This window comes from Xenopus laevis, chromosome 9_10S, assembly GCF_017654675.1.
Source record: "Xenopus laevis strain J_2021 chromosome 9_10S, Xenopus_laevis_v10.1, whole genome shotgun sequence".
Taxonomy (NCBI): domain Eukaryota; kingdom Metazoa; phylum Chordata; class Amphibia; order Anura; family Pipidae; genus Xenopus; species Xenopus laevis.
Window position 1 is genome coordinate 106206530 of NC_054388.1, and position 17673 is coordinate 106224202.

A 17673-nucleotide genomic window follows, 5' to 3' on the forward strand; every position below is an offset into this window, starting at 1 on the left:
AGAGATACAAAGTAAAGAAGGAGGAGAAGGGAAAAATGCTTAGGAAGCAGAAAGACTAAGAGAGAGAAGGTAAGAAGAAAGAATAAATGGGGTATGAGATCAAATCTGCAAAAGGACTAAACATGAAGATGTTGGGTAGGGTTGGTATTGATGAACTTCAGGGAAGGAGGGCGACAGCTTTCTTGTTCCCCTTATGTCTCCCCTTATCAGTTCCAGCCAGCAACCACACGGCCTGTGTTGCTAAGAATTCTTGACCTAATAGTAACATAGTAAGTGAGGTTGAAAAAAGACACACGTCCATCAAGTTTAACCTTAATTTTATATATAAACTGCCAGTTGATCCAGAGGAAGGCAAAAAAAACCCTCTACAATTTGCCTCAGAGAGGAAAAAATTCCTTCCTGACTCCAAAATTGCAATGGGACCAGTCCCTGGATCAACTTGGACCATGAGCTATCTCCCATATCCCTGTATTCCCTCACTTGCTAAACACCATCCAACCCCTTCTTATACCTATCTAATGTATCAGCCTGTACCACTGATTCAGGGAGACAATTCCACATCTTCACAGCTCTCACTGTAACAAACACCTTCCCAATATTTAGCCGGAACCTCTTTTCTTCTAATCGGAATGGGTGAGCTTGTGTCAGCTGGAAAGACCTACTGGTAAATGAAGCATTAGAGAGAGTATTATATGATCCCCTTATATATTTATATATAGTTATCATATAGCCCCTTAAGCGCCTCTTCTCCAACGGGAACAACCCCAACTTGGCCAGTCTTTCCTCATAACTAAGATTTTTCATACCTTTTACAAGCGTTTTTCTCTACAAATGTTTAATCTTTTCTTTAGGTATAGACATAAGGTCTTTTCTACGTTAGAGCCCCATAGCTAAGATTTTTCATACCTTTTATGTTTAATCTTTTCTTTATGTATAGACATGAGGTCTTTTATACGTTAGAGCTGTCTGGTCCAGACAGAGATGAGTGGGCTGGGTCCCTCAAAGTTTGACCTTACAAAGCAGCAATGACTGCAGGTTAGGCAATGCTAAGGCAAGATGGAGACAGTAACACTTTAATTTAGTGTTAGCTAACCTGTGGGCAGAAGTACAACTTGCCAGCTGTTGAACAGCTGAAGGTCTTCTCTATACACAGCCCAAAGGATATTAATATCTAGACTTGATTGCTCGTGTCATTACAGTCTCTGTTATCATGAATAGATTCCCTCTTGGCCGCACAGATTTTGAAATAGTTTTATAAATCTTTTGTTGGTTGTTTCTATTCCAGTGATTGTGTTATCTGAGCTCATTACATGTCAGGAAACGTTATGTGCAAAGTTTATAAAAACCAGGGACATCGATGATAGAGAGGCACCTAATCTCTCCCAATAGAGAGGATGAAATACTAATGTGAGAGCAGTGTGTTGAGAAATACTCACTCCTTGGCTCCACAGCCTGTGAAGGACCTTGGCCTTTGGAACACTTCCAGCTCAGTTTCCCTGTTCTCCATTTCTGCTTCTATGTCTGCTGATCCCATCTTTGTCAAATCCTTCTCCACATAATCCATCCATCTTATCCTGGGACAGCCCCTCTATCAGGATCTTCCTATATACTTTCTTTACAGCCTAATATTCCCATATTCTTGCAATGTGTGTTTCCTATTAGCTTCATCACACTTAAATAGGAAATGTTCTTTATATAATCAAAATTAAAAATTCTAAACTGTTTCTGAAATAATCAAGTTACTCTTCCCTATCCCCCTCTCAGTCTCTCTTAATGCAGGAGTTGGGAGTTCAATTTGGTTGAGAGTTGAGTCTAATACAGCGTTTGGGAAGGGTGCTTCTTTTGCTTAGAAGAAGCATTAGAGTTCACTCTTTCAAAATCACCATAAATCATGTCTCTCTACATGCAGGATTTGCGACACAAAAAAGTTATTTTAGTTAGATTTTGTTTTGCTTGAATTCCAAAACCCAGAGCCCAGAAACCACATAGGAAGCCAGGATGCAATGCAAAAGAATGCGGGAACTGGGGATATGTTTGGCATCTGTACCCTGATTCCGGCCTGGGCAAAGCCAGCTGGGTGCCCTGGCGCATGCTCAAAGGCACATGAAAGCACCTTGTAACTATGCACGGGGGGAGGAGCATGCACAGAGGCGTGTCGGTGGAAGACCAAGGGTCTGGACCAGAGGTAGGGAGAAAGAAGAGGTACATGCTTGGCACCCTCACTTTGTTGCCCCCTAGGCATGTGCCTCTTCTGCCTAGTTCCATCCCTGCCCTGCTTTGCACTCTGTAAATTACTTCTCATATCTGGCTTTTTACACAGATGCTAGAGCTCCAGACTCCAGACTTTAATTGTCCAGCATTTCCAGCTTGTATCTTCCTTTCCCATGTTCATGGGGACATCTCATCTAATGCTATCATTCTCCAGGCTCCTGAGCCACTGGTCCTTCTACTGTACCAGTTTCTCAGAAGGTTGCATATTTTATATGCAGATATATTGACCCAAGCAGCTTCTGTTGAGGCCATGATACTTCTAATCTCTTCTCTCGTGCTCTTATTATCTGTAATCAGTGATTTTTTAGGCTCTGCTAGCTAAACCTTCCCATTCTGGCTTTATCTAGATGATACTATATATTTGTTTTTAGCGCACTTCACCTTCAGTGCCATCTCTGCTGTTCGTCTCTCTAGTCTCATGAGAATCTACAATAATTTCTGCCTTTCCAAAAGTTCCCCTCCATTATTGTCTATGTGTGTGTGAAACCCATCATCTATCCATGCATATAAATCCTTTGGCGGAGGCTTTAGAGGGAAAAAGACAATGTTTTGTAGGTCCTAACTGACATTCCCCTACCCTGGCCCACCACAAATTCTCCCCCTGTTTTTACTCTACTTTACTCTACTTTTCCTTCCCAAACAAATGTAACTTCCATCCTGTGTGATTTGCCATCTATCTACCCAGCACACCTCTCTACCCCCCTGGTTCCCACTCTTGTCAGTAGACTTCTAGAAATTGAGAGGGAATGAAGAATAGGAGATGCAGGAGGATGGCTGGGATTTTATTTACTAAAATAGTAAAATAACTTGATAGAGGAAAGTTTATTGTCCCAGTGATATACTATTCTCCCTGTAATATCTGCATGTGGCAAGTGGCAGACTCTACACCCACTTTACCTACCCATCATGCTTTGGATCATGTAGAAGGATCCTGGACAAGGCCAGTTGCCTAATTTATCAGCAACCATGACCTGAGAAAGAGACCTTGGCTACTCTTAGAAGGAGTGTCTATGGGTACACATCTGGTAGGATCTACAGAACCTGAGAGCAAGTTTTTCTTCACTTCTACTGTAAATGGTAACATAAAAAAGTCTCCAAAATGACTGGACCATGTCATGCTTAATTGACATCTCCGAGATGAGCATATGCCTTGACTATAATTGGTGCAATCGTTTGACATAGAGTATACAATATACCAGTAACTATGAATCATCTGGCTGTGGATATCTTCAAGTACAGTCTGTAAAGAACTTCACATACAGAGGGTCTGGGCACAGGGTATAAAGACACAATGCTGGTGTTTATTTTGGTGGAAACATAAACATTGTACTCTTTATTCTTCGCCCACAGTGTCATGTAGTTTTGCAGATAAGACACGTGGCTGAGCCAATCAAATTCTTGCCATATACCAAGGTAATAGCAATGACTTGGCCATGTGTGTAATCTTCAAGCCGCAGAACTTAAGCAGCTTGACCTCGATCGGTTGGAAATATCACACAGTTTGACCCTCACGCTGCCAAAATATTTGGGTTGCGAAACCCATCATAAATGTTTAATCGGCAGCATGTGCAGTTTCTATGGAAGGTCAGACTGGAGAGACACCAGTAATTCATATCCTCAGGCAGAAGGATGCAGTATATGCTAGGAGCCTGTGACAGGCATATTTGGACAAACAGCTGAATGACATATACTAAAGCATAAATGGCCAGAGATGGAAGAACATGCATATGATGAGCAAAAAAGGGAGTGACAGAAGCCCCGCCCTTGCACCTGCACCCATAAGTGCTCCCTAACTTGACACCCAAGTTAGGGGACTGTTAGAGGCAACAGCAGGGCAATAAGCATGATCAGTCTGCTTAGTATAGAAAGTTAGCAGTGACTGCAGTGGCTGGTGTACACAGGTGACCTTTTGACAAACGTTTTCAATAAAGTGATTTTTAAATGTATAATAATATATATATGTAGATACTGGTCTAATATGTCAATATATGTAGATAGAGGTCTAATAGATCAATAGATGTAGATACAGGTCTAATAGGTCAATAGATGTAGATACTGGTCTAATAGGTCAATAGATGTAGATACAGGTCAAATAGGTGAATAGATGTAGATACAGGGCTAATAGGTCAATAGATGTAGCTACTGTTCTAATAGGTCAATAGATGTAGATACAGGTCTAACAGATCAATAGATGTAGCTACTGGTGTAATAGGTCAATAGATGTAGCTACTGCTGTAATAGGTCAATAGATGTAGCTACTGGTGTAATAGGTCAATAGATGTAGCTACTGGTGTAATAGGTCAATAGATGTAGATACAGGTCAAATAGGTCAATAGATGTAGATACAGGTCTAATAGGTCAATAGATGTAGATACAGGTCTAATAGGTCAATAGATGTAGATACTGGTCTAATAGGTCAATAGATATAGACACTGAGAGCACTTGAGAAAGGGCGAGGAACCCCCGAAATGTTGTGTGAAGATCTCAATAAAACACAAAGAATTTAGCACATATATCGTTAGTGTCATCTGACTTTCTTCGTTTTATGCCAATAGATGTAGATACTGGTCTAATAGGTCAATAGATATAGATATTGGCCAGGCAATCAAATTGAGATGCTGGTCTGGTAGAGCAATACATTAGTGTGTAGGGGAAAAGTTGTTCCAAATATACTAAACAGAGTAATGATAGGCTGTGTGTAGCATGGCAATAGAAAAGAATAATTGAGGTCCACAAAAATATTCTGTTTTTGACTCCCTGTTTAAATAGAAAGACAAAGTATACAGTTATTGTAAATATATTTTTTTTCCTGTTTACAATGAATTGCTGTCCCCCCCAGGCAGCTAGGAAAATGTTCTTTAAATAACTGCTCAAATGAAACATGGGGTCATATAGTGAGAAACCAATTTATCCCTTTATTACAAGACATTTCAGCAATTAGCCTCCACAAATTGGCTGGCTGTGTCCCCTGGTGCAAACTAGCTCGGGCCGGTGTATATCCACTATAATCTCCCGTCGGGCTCTGCATGCTAGAGGCCTTCTAATGAGAGGGGCATGGGGTGCGTTGCCATGGTAACAGGTGGCTGATCAGTGGCACGGCCATTTCTTAGATTCAGGGCAGGCAGCGAAGTAAAGCAGCTCTATGTATGCATAGATACTGTATTTCTTATTCATATAATGTCAACAGACGGCTTTAGCAGATTAGGATACTTGGGATATAGAAGCAAGCATGGAGCCTAAGTGGAGTTAATGGATAAACAAGACACAGAATAGGCATTTCTATATATAGCAGATGGAGTCTGATAATGTACGTGATGCCCAGGAGCTTGTTATTAGCTTCTCTGTTCCATCTCCATTTAGAAAACAACAAGACAGGTCTTGGGGTTCATTTGCTGCTGTGCAAGGGCAAATGTTGGAAGGCTAGGGGACCAAAACTGTAATTCTTAGGGCCCATACACAAAGCGCAAGTGGAGAGTGCAGTTCAGATAGAGCTAAGGTAAGCAGTATTAAAGGGCACCTTAGTGCCTCATAACCCCTGGTACACCCGTGCTGCTTGTGCACAATCTAGGGGCATCCAGAAGACCCCATACAAATGTATAATGGCTTGTTGCATCCCATACACCAATAGGAAGGTGGAGTCCTTCATGCAAGGAGCAGTTATTGACTAAGGGGCAAATTCACTAACAATTGTAGTTTCGCCAGGCGCAACTTCGCCGCGCTTCGCCGCACTTCGCCAGGCGTAGTTTCGCCAGCGCTTCGCAAATTCACTAAAATCCGAAGTTGCGCACAGGGGTAGCGTAAGGTTGCGAAGTTGCGCTAGCGTTGATTCGCTAAGTAAAGCGAAGTTACGCTAGCGAAGGCTAATTTGCATAGGGCACCAAATTTCAATGGAGGAATACGTATCCGCACTATAAATGCCTAGAAAACCTTCAAATCAGCAAATAAAAATTTTATTTTGCCCTACACATGTGCCCACTGTCTAGTTAAGTTGCCATGAGTCAGGAAATGTAGGGGGGAAGGAGGGGAGCCCCAAAAAATTTATCACCCATAATGTAGAAAACAATTTTGCCTTTTTTTGAAACAATCCCTATCTACTCTATTGCGCTTCGCCAGGTCTGAGGTGGCGAAGGAAGTCTAGCGTAAAAGGTAGCGTTCAGTACACTGTGCGCGTTAGTGAATTTGCGTAGTTACGTCGCTAGCGAAAATTCGCCAGGCGTAAGGGTTCGAAGTAACACTAGCAAAACTACGCCAGCATTCGTTAGTGAATTTGCGCAGTAACGAAAATGCCAAACTCTAGCGAATTAACGCTAGCGTTCGTCGCTTCGGCGCTTAGTGAATTTGCCCCTAAGAGGGGAAACAATAAGGCACTACACAAGAAGGAGAAGATGAAGATCTGAACAAGAATAGGACAAAGTGGACAGAGAGGCAGGGCAGCCTGGAGCAGAATGGGGTGGTCAGAGATGAAGGACAGACTGGAGGACGGAGCAGGTGGAGAAGCAGGACAGGCTGGAGCAGAATAGGGTGGCCAGAGATGAAGGACAGACTGGGGGACAGAGCCAGTGGAGAAGCAGGGCAAACTGGAGCAGAATAGGGTGGCCAGAGAGGAAGGACAGACTGGAGGACGGAGCAGGTGGAGAAGCAGGACAGGCTGGAGCAGAATAGGGTGGCCAGAGAGCAAGGACAGCACTGTGAATTATGTTGGCGCTATATAAATAGATTTTAATAATAATAATAAAAAAGGACAGAACAGGTGGAGGGACAGGCAGACAGAAATTGAATGGAATGGGAAGAGAGACAGGACAGACTGGCCCAGTGGTAAGGGAAATTCCCTTTTTCAAATCCCAATAGAGCCTGCTTGCATGCATTAAACAATTATTTCTGGTGTATAGGGCTCAGGTTAACAATAATATGGGCTCCACAACAAATTGACTGTTGGAAACACAGAAGGTCAGTCAAGCCCTGGCTGTTATTTATTATTTGTCCCCAGCAACTATATTATGAATAATGCACCTGATTGTTCATGTGTGGGTTGAACCAAGTGCAGGCAGCAGGTAGGACAGTGCTATTATGTGAACTGTACACACAGTCAGTCTAAGCAAGGCCTAAACATGCCCGACTTGTTGTACTGTACACTTTATAACAAAGGCAGTTCTGCCATGAGCAAACTGGAACTAATCAAGATTAGTGATACCATCTCTGCACCTGCCCTCTATGGGGAATGTACCACAGACCTCCTGACCCCAACCAGGAGCAAATGGGTTTATCCACCCTTGTTCCAATTTATCCTCCAGCTCAGGTACATTTCCTTAATGAGGTGCAAGAACAAGAAATGGCACATTGTGAACTGTGGTTCCCTGAATGTTCAGATTTTGTATGTCTTGTTTAGACAGGGTCATTATTATTGCAGTCGGTCACTGTTTTTAATTCGAAACCCCACTTTGAAAGCCAATATTTGACCAGGCTCCCTTTATTCATAACAAAGTGTTAGCTCATAACAAGGTTACAGATATATAGAAACATTGGGGTAACAGTCACCCTGCTATAGTTTGAGGGGTACCCAGGGCACAAATAAGCACTCACCCCAAATCTCCCCCTAACTGACCTTCAGACTGGGCCCCCTTAGCTCATAACAAGGTTACAGATATATAAAAACATTGGGGTGTCACCCTGCTATAGTTCCAGGGGTACCTAGGGTACAAATAAGCACTCACCCCAAATCTCCCCCTAAGTGACCTTCAGACTGAGTCCCCTTAGCTCATAACAAGGTTACAGATATATAGAAACATTGGGGTGTCACCCTGCTATAGTTCCAGGGGTACCCAGGGTACAAATAAGCACTCACCCCAAATCTCATCCTAACTGACCTTCAGACTGGACCCCCTTAGCTCATAACAAGGTTACAGATATATAGAAACATTGGGGTAACAGTCACCCTTCTATAGTTCCAGGGGTACCCAGGGCACAAATGAGTTCTCGCCCAAATCTCCCCCTAACTGACCCTCAGGTAGGGCCCCCTTAGCTCAAACATGGTTACATATACAGTATATATATATATATACATAAGTGTTAGCCTTCTTGAGGCCTAGGATTTGGAAACCTGTAGGTTATGGAGTGCAAGCTGTTTACCAAACACTAACTGGACACTAATAAGGATCCCAGGTACAGATTACCATCCGACTTGCTAACACCAGAAACTATGTATATAGAACAGGGCTTTGTGTTGAAGTGAAACCGTTGCCATGCAGATCAGAAAACAAAAACCAGCACCATGAGGCTTATTGACATATGTGCAGTTAAAGATGGTAAATACATGGTACTCTACCAGGAACTCATGGATGGGGGGCACAGTATGTACCAGAGCTTTCTATAGTTCAGGTGAACACCCCTATTCTCACTAATACAGGTAAGGATGCCAGTGCTAGTGGATGTGTTTTAAGGGGTGCAATGTTCCCGCACTTTTACCCCTGGACAAGGAGTAGTACAGAATACTGCGCCATACTCGTAATAACCCCCAAAGCACTTTGCTTTATTTTTTTCTTCTCAAAGAGATATAACCCCCCTGGTCCATTCCTTTGCTATCAATAATAATCCAGTTAATTTTTTCAGGGAAGCATTCTGCCTACGCACAGAGATAAGTGCTTATTATTTTGAGGCTGATTGTGGCTCGGGGGACGATACTGATCTGTTTTGCTGCTGAATAGAAAGTAGGACGGGTTCCGCCCAGTCTATTAGCCTCTTCTTGAACCAAGCTCATGCCATTAGCCTAGATTCTGGGGGGAGATGAGAGCCGAGGGGGGCGTCAGAGCCTCTCCGTACAATGCAGATTATTACATCTGCCCCTCATATTCAGTATGTGACAGGTCGAGAGGCAGCAGTTCAATCAACAACCCCAGGTGCTAGCGCTTTAATCATCGTGTTTCCCCTTTCCAAACCTGACCTACATCTACCACATGAGAACAGACACAGCTCCAACAATGCACAGGCCTTCAGCCCACTAACACACACACGTTCCACTCAGTTCTCATCCAGGCCTGTTAATCAATTGGCTTCCGCTACATTCTTTCAGAAGCCGGAACCAGCAGTGGCAGAGAATAGAAACAGCCAGGAAGATATGGCAATTATTTTTACAAAAAACTTTAAAGCCGTTGGACATTTAAAAAAAAAATCATGGTACAGGTATGGAATCCGTTATCCGGAAACCAATTAACCTAGAAAGCTCCAAATTACGTAATGGCCATCTCCCATAGACTCCATTATAATGAAATAATCCAAATTTCTAAAAATGATTTCCCTTTTCTCTGTAATAATAAAACAGTGCCTTATACTTGATACTAAGGTATAATTCATCCTTATTGGAAGCAAAACCGGGTTTATGTAACGTTTACATGATTTCGTAGTAGACTTAATGTATGAAGATCCAAATTATGGAAAGATCCATTAACTGGAAAACTCCTGGTCCAGAGCAATCTGGATAACAGGTCCCTTACCTGTATATTGATAAGTTGCTTGAATTGATATTTTTTTGCATTAGATGTAAAACAGTGTTTTAAAAGAGAAGCACTTTAAGAAAATAAATAAAAATAAACGCTCTTAAAGTGATACTACCGGATTCAGAGATCCACAAAACAACATAGGGGCAACTGTCTTAGGTTTTTCTTGCTGGCTACAACCTAGTGTCCTGTATTAGGTCACAGTACCTGCAGAATACCTGACATCTGTGGCATTACTAGATGTAACTGGGCCCCACAGCAAATTCAAGTTAGCGCATTGGTAAATTGACCTGTTCTATCAACATACACAGGTATGGGACCTATTATCCAGAATGCTTGGGACCTGGGGTTTTCCGGATATAACAGATATTTCTGTAATTTAGATCTTCCTACCTTAAGTCTGCTAGAAAATCTTGTAAACATTAAACAAATATTACCAAAATTAGAGTAAAGAATAGTTACATATTTCAACGGCCTGCAGGTTAAATACTATATATATATATATATATATATACATATACAAATAAATCAAATGAGGTGTTACATGAGCTGGATACACTTAGGACAATGTATCACCTCCGGTTAACCAGTTCAGGTGCTAGGAATTGTCAGTGTAGTAAAACGTAGCTTTTATTGGCATTTCATTAAAAAAACACGCTTCCCACAACACAATACTCACTACTGTTATAGCTCATCAGTAGTGTTGGACCATGTCCATAAAAGTAACGAATACTTAAAAACACATAGGATGGAACGGTGGTATAAGTAAATCAACAGAGTATAATCTAAACTTTACTTTTGCTCACAAGTTAATTAAGTCCACCAATGCCGCAGGGTCGGACTGGGGGGATTGGGGCCCACCGGGGCTACGGCCCCCCCTCCGCTCTGTCGCTCCGGTGCCGGGTATGTGTGTATGCGTGTTAGTGCGCACGCACACAGCACCACAACAGTGTGCATGCACGCATCGCTGGTGCGCACATGCAAAGTCTGATTTTACCACGACCCCGACAAAGAGGCGGGGCCCACAACAGCCTGGGGCCCACCGGGTTTTTCCCCGGTGTCCCGCTGGCCCAGTCCGACACTGCTGACGCGTTTCACTAATCGCTCGGCTTCTTCAGGGGCATAAGAGACATAAGTGACTTATTTAAAATGTTTTTTTTTTTTTACAATTATGCAAGTTTTTATATTTTCATTTAAGACTTTTCTTAAAAATTAAATTGTACAAGGGGGATGGGTAACAAAATCATGAAAAATAACCAGAGGGGGGAAACGTGGTCCCCTTAATAGATGGATCCTGGAGTTTGTATAAAGTCCCTCAGAACTCCCAGGAGGCTTTTATCAGCATTGTGGTACAGAGTAATGTCTGGGCAATGCAATAAACATACAACTAGTAATTCCCCAGTCCCTTATTACTGTATCACCGGGTTATATCTCACAGGAACAAGAGAAAACTGTCCAACTGATAGCAGCAGAGACAAGATATTCCCGCGGGTGCATTGCTGCTCTATGAATCATTCACAACCTGATTTTAAGAAAAGTAAATCTTTTTGCTTTCCCTTGAACTGGCACAAATCTTGGTCTTTTCGTGCATGTGAGTGGGAGCTGCCATATATAAAGAACACATTCATCTTATTTCCTACAAAAAAAATCTCTAGAGAAAAACCCCAGCCCAAAGGAATGCAGCGAATTGGGGGTAGAGGGCAGACCCACACTGGTAGTTAGTGGATGGCAGAGAGGCTGCTGTAAGATGCCATAGACAGTCACTATTCATTGGGCCTGTGGGGGGCTGTTTGGGCCTCTGTGTACTGGGGAGCCTGATTTAGCCGGGCTGACATCTAGGGCCCCCTCCTGGCATCTCACTACCCCACCTCTGTGTACCCTGTACCTTTTACCTCTCCCGAACTTTCCACCTATCATTCAGGATGGGGGACGGACGGTGTGGATGGGGGAGTGAGGCTAGTTCCAGCAGAGGAGCGGCACTAGGGCAGGGGAGAGGGCCTGGGCATACCTCCCACCTGTCCCGTTTTCAGCAGGACAGTCCCGCTTTTGACAGCTGGACTCACAGTCCTGTGATTGTACTGGCAAGTCCCGACTTTCTCTGCACTGAACAGCCAGAAAAAGAAACATTTTTTTAACTTAATTGGCTTTTCTGAGAGAGCCCAGAAAAATTGTCCCTCTTTTTATTTAATAAAAACCTTTGTGTCCCTCTTTTTAGTTCCAAAATGTTGGGAGGTATTGGACAGGGCAGGGAAGTGAGCCTAAGTCTGAGTTGTGGACAGGTAATGGGTCTGCACAGTTGAGCAGACATGGGTAGGGGTGCCACCCAGATGGTATTTTGCCAGCCTAGCCAGTAAAACACATGTTAAGGTGTGCTGGTAAATCTGTGATACTCCAAAAATCAGCCTCTAGCGCCCCCTCAAAACACTGATCTGCCCAGAACCTGCCCCAAACATACCCTTCCTCTTCCTTTTCTCCTTCCCCTAATGCCTCTGCGGGGCCCATGATGTCATAGCTCCACCAACATTTAGGGTTGGCACCTTTTTGTAAAAGCTTTACTGGCCAAGGCGAGGATTGTCGCGTAAATTGGGGGGCCAGTGACGTCACAGGGGAGCCACGCTGTTGAGGGGGGGAGCCAAGTTGTGAAGGGTGGAATTAGAAGAGAATTCAGTACATATTGTAGCTAGAATGGGAAAAAAGGCAGGTCAGGAGAAGATTGCTAGTGATTTTCTAATTGCCGGTGATGTTGTAATACTGGCCCCAGCTTTACTGGGCTGGGTACGCCGGTCAAAGACCGTCCAGGTGGCAACCATACAAACGTTTTGTCACCAGACTGTCCCTCCTACACTACGGCTTGCCACTTTTGTTGCACCCCCACTGCTGGCTAGTAAGTTGGTGATGGTGGCAACCCTGGCAACCCTCCCACTTTCTAGAAATGAGTGCACATTATACTGAAGGTTTATAGGCATTTGGGGCATTTTCCGTTGCTGGTATTACTATTGGTATTGATATTACTGGTCCTTTCAGGACATGTAAATGGGGTTTATGAAAGTATTACAGATAAATGATTATTTCCTGTTTTCCATTCATTTCAAAGCTGCGGCAAACTCTTGTTTTTTGCAAAGCAAACAGTAGTACAAGACCTTGCCAGGGCGATAAGGGAGCAAGTTATTTGTGTTACCCCAGCCCAGTTGTTTGCTGCTCCCAAATGTTGGCTCTGATCTGAAAGCGGACATGAGGGCAACCGTAAAGATTGGCAGAAATGACTTGTGTTTAATCACAGGACCAAGTCATTTACTGGTAATTGAGATAACGCTCCGGGAAATGTGCACCTGGAAATGCACCCCCCACCACGTTATGGTCAACATAATATATTCCTCAGAAATGCTTTGTGATAAACACACAACTGAAAGTCTACAGACCTTGGTTAAAGTGTTATACAGGGAACTTGTGTGTTATAAGGGATAATGTACCCCCTACTGTAAATGATAAGGATATTAGAAGTCACTGAGGGGTTGTTCTGTGACCATATAAAGGCACAAGGCTGCAGGCTGAGTTATACAGGGAACTCTGAGTATCACTCATGTATTATAAGGGATAATGTACCCCCTACTGTAAATGATAAGGATATTAGAAGTCACTGAGGGGTTGTTCTGTGACCATATAAAGACACAAGGCTGCAGGCTGAGTTATACAGGGAACTCTGAGTATCACTCATGTATTATAAGGGATAATGTACCCCCTACTGTAAATGATAAGGATATTAGAAGTCACTGAGGGGTTGTTCTGTGACCATATAAAGGCACAAGGCTGCAGGCTGAGTTGTACAGGGAACTCTGATTATCACTCATGTATTATAAGGGATAATGTACCCCCTACTGTAAATGATAAGGATATTAGAAGTCACTGAGGGGTTGTTCTGTGACCATATAAAGACACAAGGCTGCAGGCTGAGTTATACAGGGAACTCTGAGTATCACTTATGTATTATAAGGGATAATGTACCCCCTACTGTAAATGATAAGGATATTAGAAGTCACTGAGGGGTTGTTCTGTGACCATATAAAGACACAAGGCTGCAGGCTGAGTTATACAGGGAACTCTGAGTATCACTCATGTATAATAAGGGATAATGTACACCCTACTGTAAATGATAAGGATATTAGAAGTCACTGAGGGGTTCTGTGACCATATAAAGGCACAAGGCTGCAGACTGAGTTATACAGGGAACTCTGAGTATCACTCATGTATTATAAGGGATAATGTACCCCCTACTGTAAATGATAAGGATATCATGTGTCTTTATATGGTCACAGAACCACTCAGTGACTTCTAATCACTCATGTATTATAAGGGATAATGTACCCCCCTACTAAGTCACTGAAGAGGCCCAAGGCTATAAGCTGACTGCTGTTATACAGGTCATGGAACATCTGAGAACACCTCTAATATCCTAACATTTAACAGTAGTGGGGTATTTTATTTTTCATAATACACATGTTTCAGTGTGTTATGTGACATTAATAACATTACAAAGCACCTATTACTATGCACTGTTTCGAAAGATGTATCTTACAGATTATTTTGTGAATTTTATATACTGTATGCTGTATATATATATATATATATATATATATATATATATATATATATATATATATATATATATATATATATAGACAAAATGCTGGGATTGACAGCACTCCAAGGAAATACATCAAGTCAATAATTCAAATGAAAGTGGTTATTTATTGGATCACCAATAAATCTCCACTTTCATTTGAATTATTGACTTGATGTATTTCCTTGGAGTGCTGTCAATCCCAGCATTTTGTCTACATACATCTCAGACTAGCACCCAGGTTTCTGCATACTAATGGTTGTGCATTCCATTCTGTTTGATTATATATATATATATATATATATATATATATATATATATATATATATATATATATAAATGCTTTGGGTGTCCGCACTCGATCTCAGGTAGAGTAGAGGTGCACAATCAATGTTCATAATATACAGTACTAATGGATCAGCACACTCTTTGTAGAAGTAAATAACGTGTTTTATTGGTAACACAGCATTATTATCCGATGTTTCGGATTCGGTCCCCCAGGTGGGACCGAAACGTCAGATAATAATGCTGTGTTACCAATAAAACACGTTATTTACTTCTACAAAGAGTGTGCTGATCCATTAGTACTGTATATATATATATATATATATATATATATATATATATATATATATATATATATATATATATATATAGTTTTGCAAAAAATGCTGTTGCACTCTAAGGACTTAAACAATAAAAAACTTTATTAGAATCGACGTTTCGACCCTCAATGGGGTCTTTATCAAGATATCCTGACCCTCAATGGGGTGTTTATCAAGTTTTTTTATTGTTTAAGTCCCTAGAGTGCAACAGCATTTTTTGGCAAAACTCTATATAACTTTACTGTTAGCACCAGGGCATTATCCTTTTTCAGTGTGTGCAGCAGCCCTACGGACTAACAGAGTTACCAGAACTAGAGGTTAGTGGGTCCCATGTCATATTCTTGGCTGCCCCAATATCATAATACAATTCAGCGAGAATGGAGCTTTCACATGTTGATATCAGATTATAAATTTAATATAAATAACTGATCAGTACTACACATAGCTGACATTATTATGTATTTTCCAGGGACTCCACATACTATGAGGCAGATTTACTAAAGGGCGAAGTGACTAACGCTGGCTACGATTACCGTTTTTAGGCACTTCGCCAAATTTACTAACGGGCGCAGGTGTAACTTTGCTAGCGAAAGAGACAGAGGCTAGCGCTCACTTGCACTCTATCGCGAGGCGAATGGATGTTACTCCACAAATTCACTAGGATGAACGTTACCTCTTTTGCCAGACTTGCCTTCGACCAGCTCAGCCCAGGCGAAGTGCATTGTAGTGCATAGATCTTCCTCAATCTTCTGTTACTTACATCATTTTTTAGTGGGAAAAAAAAGTCCAAAAAACGCTGGCGTCTTTTCCTTTTTTCAGAGTGATAGCCAGCAAAAGTCTTTTTTTGGGGTAACCGGGTTCCCCCCATACATTTTCTAACGTATGGAACATTAACTATACAGTGGGCTCATGTGTAGGGCATTATAACAACTCTATTTTATTTATTAAGGTTCCCTGGGCGTGTGTATTGTAATGTATTTGCGTCCATACAACTTTAAATTTCCCGCCGTATGCATATTAGCCTGAACGAAGACCTCTAACGAAGTTGCGCTAGGATTTGCTCCCATTGCCGAAGTAACGCTAGAGAAAATTTGCCAGCGTTCGGCGCTCTGGACGCAACTTCGCATTCTAGTAAATTAGCTCCGTCTGAGCTAATATTCGCCTGCCGAAGTGTTGCGTTGGCTACGAAGCCATCGCTGGCGAATTTTCGCTGCTTAGTAAATTTACCCCATTGTGTCTAATCATTAGCCCACCATCAGCAGGTGTATTTTATAACTGTCATAGTGCTTAAGCAGTAGAAACTCTACAAGTTATCCCAGTAAAGCTCTGGATCATCTCACTAACAGGAAGATTGATTAACACAAATCTAACAGTTTCTGCAAATTTCTAATTAAATCTCCAGGCAGATTGCAAAGTCCGTTTTTGCCAAGGTTACCATCTGCCAACAGTTATTCCCCTGCTGCGTGTTATGTATGACCTCACAGATACGTGTGCAACGTGGCCATATGGGCCCAAAAGAAATGATGCCTGCAACGGAATCAATGAGGCAGCACTAAATATAGGCTGAGAATGAAAGAAGGGACATTGGCCCGGTTCTGTTTAATAAGTTGATGATGGCAAGGGAGGTATCACTTCTGTTTATATCTCAGACACATGGGGAAGTGGAACGGAGGAAATGTACTTCTCATAAGCGAGAAATTAGAAGCATAAAGGCAATTAGAGGCAAGTGAATATTGTAAGATATAATAAGATATGAAGGGTAATTGCTCTGACCTGTTGCAGCCGGTGCAGCCGGGCCACTATAATCTGCAGGCTGAATCCTGGTTTGGGATCCGTTATCCAGAACCAGTTATCCAGAAAGCTCCAAATTACGGGAAGGCCATCTCCCACATACTCCACTTTAATCAAATAGTTCAATTTTTTTTTTAAATTATTTCCCTTTTCTCTGTAGTAATAAAACAGTTCATTGTTGTTGATCCCAAGATATAATCCTTATTAGAAGCAAAACCCACCCTTTGGGTTTATATAAGATTCGTTATCCAGAAAACCCCAGGTCCCAAGCATTATGGGTAACAGGTCCCATACTTTTGTCAGGCTGCGATGATATAAGGTTTGTCCTCTTGCTAACAATGGAACTGTATCATGGAGCAGACCTACCAAAAAGCTTGTGGACCATCTAGAAAAGGTGTATCCAGGGGCAAAAAAAGAAATGTCCCTAGGTGGCCACCAGATACATGCTGATAAATCCGGGCGCAGAGTGGAGGCAGAGGTGTGAGGAGCATCTCTACTCTTCAGCACTGCGGCCAAGATGGTGGTACCCATGAACCACGTGTGTTGCATCAATAACACATCAGTGGGTGACGTTATTGCGCAGCGGTTTGGCACCAAATCTGCAATAAAAGGATGCCAAGGACCTGGCTTCAATACCCAAATATAGGTTCTACTTCTGAGTGTTCCTGGGGGCGGTACAATTATTGACTGACTTCTGACTTCACTTTTTGCTGCCTGCCCTGATCTTTTGCCTGGATACCACTACAAACTTTCTTTAACCCTTTAGTTACTGTGAATTGGACTTTACGTATACAGCTTCCTGCTTGGTCCTGACCCCAACCTTACAAGAACTGCAAAGCCCTGACAAGATGGAGGATACCGTCTTCTTCACTGATCAGCCAAAGCACATTAGTACTAC